Source organism: Habropoda laboriosa, unplaced genomic scaffold (genome assembly GCF_001263275.1).
Source record: "Habropoda laboriosa isolate 0110345459 unplaced genomic scaffold, ASM126327v1 scaffold126, whole genome shotgun sequence".
NCBI classification, from domain to species: Eukaryota; Metazoa; Arthropoda; class Insecta; order Hymenoptera; family Apidae; genus Habropoda; species Habropoda laboriosa.
Genome location: NW_017100288.1, coordinates 764,753 through 769,525, shown reverse-complemented (window position 1 = coordinate 769,525; position 4,773 = coordinate 764,753).

The following is a 4,773-nucleotide window of genomic DNA, read 5'->3' as shown; positions in this document are numbered from 1 at the left end:
GGGGATAGACGCGCGAGATATCTATCAATTCCGCGGGCCGCTGAATAAATGCCTTAAATCGAGTGGAAATAACTTACCCAGTTTGAGGTATCCAGTGACGATTTAGCCGTTACTACTCTGTAAGATAGTGTTTCAGGAAGAGAAATATGTTTGTAAGTGGATATTCGCGTGAATGGTGATCAATTTATAAATCTGGATTATTCGAGTGTCGATTAATTTTTTAAATTATTTCCTTTCATTTTCCATGTTACATTATCCCTTTTATCATGGTATAAACGCGAGTTACAGCACTGTAAATAATGGGAAACTTAGTGTTATTCGCCTAGGAAATAATTAAAAGAAATACAAATTGGTCATTTTTGGCACAAGTTGAGAAAAATGTGAGCTTGAAGCGATTTTTGGAATAGAAAATTATTAGATAATCGTAAGCCAAGGGAGGTGAAATTTTGCACACACATTTGACCACATTTCAGGAGAACACAGTGTCATTTTTAGGGAATTATCTTAGTTATTATTTAAGTTATTACATATTTCCCGCAATGTGTCTTTTTGGACGGCTGCCACGATTCACGTTGTATTCGTCTGAAACAGAAACATCACAGACAGTATTTTGTGTCAGAAAGTAATCGTATCTAAGGATTCCAAACGAAGAAATTAGACATCGTGTTTATTTTTGTTGAAATGAAATTAAACCTTCTTGAGCTTTCTATGATTAATATAAGAATAATAGTAAACAGATAGGAAAAGATAGCAAATGCAGAATGAAATTACAGGAAATATTTGCAATTTTTCAATAGAAATGGTAAAATGAAGGAATTATTGATTCTTAGTTTCTTCGTAAACAATGCGAACAACGGTAAATTAGCTGACATAAATAAAATGATACATTTCAAAGGATGAAATAGTACTAAACACACGAAGCTTGGAGAATTATTTTAGGCGATAAGTCTGGGTAAAGTACGACGCTTTAAAGGTACGAAAGATGGCTGTGCCTCGTGAATGAATTAATAATCCTTTGATGTAATGCTGAAAATAATAAGAGGATTTCCTATTCAAGTCACTTCATTTGTCAACAACGTATTTGACACTTGGAATTATTTAACGTGCCGAATTAAGCCTGAAATTCCATAAATATTTGACTGTGTTAAATGTGCAATACGCTTCCCCAACTTTCAGATACAAGCCTTACTTTTCTGGTAAATTAAAATACACCGAAATTAATCAAATTAGGCTTTAATTCACTTCTGACTACTTTCGTGTATTTTGAACATTTTTTAAAAAAATACCAACTGATTAAATTACACAAGTGTATCAAATGTTTTCTTCCGAGTTACAAACACAAACTGCTTATTTTCTATTTAATTACTACTTGCACGTGAAGATAGCTGATTATGCATTTCCGTAAGAAATAAATACTCTTCACTTATGCTCAAGTTCCCACGCTATTAATTTCAACAGCAGGTTTCAATTTTCCTAAGTATCCGTAATTTCGTTATAAATACCTGAATAATCAAGCACCTCGCTCGATGCGTCACACGCATCATTCATTAGCACTATAATACCTAACATCATCAACGAAATTAATCTTCATCAACGGGACTAAGCGTCAAATTAAAATATCAATGGAAACTCTAACCTACAATTATCCATTTATCATTACCATTATCCGTTTAATTATTCCTGTACATTTATTAATAACTCCTGCAATTATTTCCGTATTAACCTCTTGCCTTCTAACGTTGAGCCATTCTCGTGGGACAGATTCCGTTCGATATACGAGAAATACCCAGCGATTTGCAGTAAAATAAATTTCTAATTAAACCAGTGAGAAGGAAAAAATGTCATCTGACCTTATTTTCAGGAAATCGTATGATACTTGATTAATCGTTTAAATCGTATGGTAGTTTCTATACGAATGTAACGGGTGTCCCAATAATTATCAACGGCAGTGTACTGTGCTTCGATAAATTTTATAAACACATTTTGGGTAATTATTGATTTACATAGCAACTGTTCAAACAACTAAGTATCCCAAATAATTCGAATTGTCGTGAGCGAGCATTTTTCACGCGCAAAATATACTGTGTAGAGCTCGTGAGTTTGCGCCTGGAAGGAATCTGGGTCTGATTGACATTAATATGTTAACTTTCTTTTAGTATTATACTATGCTTATTATGTTTTATTATTATCAAAATAATGTCTGTTTAGTTAGCTATGATGTTAGAAATTTTTAGTCAACGATATTCAGTTTATTTTAATTATTCTAAACGTTTGAAGCCCTCCGGGCACTGATGCCCACCGTGGCCCCATCGAGGGGGCAATCTCCGGACACAGATGACCAACGTGGCAGTCAACGTGTTAACATAGTCATTAAAATAGGGCACACATATTGTCACTATTGGCCGAACGCGATAACATCGTCGAATCAGATCATGTAGCTTTGCGAGCGGAAGATTCGAGAGCTGCGGGCAAAATGCCCTTCTTGCCCGTGTGACGCCCCGCGGGCAAACTCCTGAGCACCGCACAGTAGGTGCACTCCCAACTTTTAAACGACATATAACTCCGAAACTAACGATTTTTCTGCCCACGTTTATTGAGACTTTTTTGTTTATTTTGACGAGCACTATAAGGACTATAAGTTTGAGAAGTTTAAGCCGCAATATTTAACACACTGTAGAGGGTGGGAGTAGAATTTCCGACGAATAATTCGATCGCCGCGACTTCGCAAAGGATAGACACTTTCCTTTAAAGCTCTTAGCTTAATACCGAAGTTCCTGGCCATTGCCGGAAGTTGGAGTTTGGTCGTATACGTGTGTGTGTCCTATCGATCGCCGGTGACCCGTAATAGAAGCGATCGCGTCGCCACTTTTCCGCCGCGTTTGAGCTCGTTGTTCACGCGGTGGAAACGGCTCGGTGAAAAACAAGCTACGTGCTCTGCTCGGAGAGGCGTTGTAACGAGAACGAAAGTGCTCGAGGAATCGACAGCGAACGCTTTGATGTTAGCTGGTGACATTATTCAGCGAGAGTTGTCGCTTTTCTTTCTTCTTTCGTTGCTCGACTAATTCGTCTGAAGTTGGTATCAAATTTTTGCTTCTGTAGATTGAAGTAAGAAGTTGTCTCGACTTTTGATCCTCGTTTTTCCAATTTTGTCGCCTTTCCTGTTGCAGACAAGCGTTGAGAAACTGTCGTTGTATGTTGTAGATGCTTCTAAGTTTGCTGTCCGAAGCTATCGAATTGTTGTTTATGGATCAGCTTCCATTTTGATGTTTAATTAATTTCCTTTTTTTTTTTTTAAGAATTGAGTCTATCACGAGACTTATTTTCGGGATTCACAACTACAGACTGAAATTTTTCTCATCATCGTCGAATGGTCCTCTCGTTAACAGAATCTTCTTGAGTTTTTAGGAAAAAATCGGAGAATTTAGAAGCAGTTATGTTGTTGCAATTGTGTTTCGCAGCAGATTAGGGTGATTATGTTTCGTGACTTGAAAAGTGGACTTAGCGCAGCTGAAGCAATAAGAAGAATAAGTGATCAGTTAAGGGAAAGATCCATCTCTGAAAGGATCCGTCAGAAATTGCTTTGAGAAATTTCGTTCTGGCGTGTAAAATGTCAAAAACGAAGAACGCGGTCGGCCAAATGGCTTATTGGATTCTGAAGTTTTACAACAGATAGTGCAATCCGATGTTCACCAAACGATTCGAGAAATATCACAGAAACTTAACGTTTGTCGATTACGTTGACTAAAGGAAATAGTTAAAAATGTACATATTTGGAATTCTTTCTTTGCTATTTCTTCTAGAATATTGAATTTATAGTGTAGTTTTGATCGTGAAACCATTTCTAACTCTTTCTTTATTATTATTCATTTCGATATTTATGATCGTTCTTCCTAGTTTCGTCGAGTTTAAAAAATAAACAAAAATGATTCGCAGTAAGTCAGATTTTTCGACACGTTCGTTCATGATTTCCATCTATTCACGAATAAATACTCAAAAATCCACCAAAATGCTATCACAATAAAAAGAAAATTCCTCCACAATTTCGCTTTATTTACAAATAAATACTGAAAAATCCCCCAAAATGCAATCACAATTAAAAAAAGAAACTTTATTTCCCAAAATCTTCCCCATTTCAATGGATACACCAATAAATAATGAAAATTCAAGGAACAACTATTAATATTAAAAATTCCATCTATCGTAGAGCCAATCGATTTTTTCTATTTAGCTTACAAGCTTACAGCCTTCGTTAGCGGTTACTATCTGCATCATAAATCTTGCCTGTTTCTACCCCCAACATCCCCTACTGCACAAAGTTCCCCCTTTGTAACGAGCATTGTAAATGAAATAAAAAGAAAAAAGGAACAGCTTCTCGGAAGGTTCTTGAAGTCCATCTGGTTCACGTTCAGCGCGAAACGCGATCCAGAATGGCGCACATTCTACCGCACGTTCATAATCAAATTCCATCCGACGTTTCGATAGTACACGCTATAGCGCCCACGGCACACGGAAACACGTAACAGGATTACCGCGTACACCGGCATGCAATAACCTAAAAACGCAATAACAACGAATTTCTCCGTGTCACACGTGTACAGTGCAAGTACTTACACGTACACCGCTGTTCAAAAGCTTAGGATTAAGAGACTCTGTGTTAGCTAATTGGCCGAATTCTAATCTGATTCTGGAGTGTTCTGTTTGGAAGTCTTGGGACACTGTTCGATTCCGATGCTTGGTATTTTAAAAATACTAATTTTATTTCATTGAAATTTT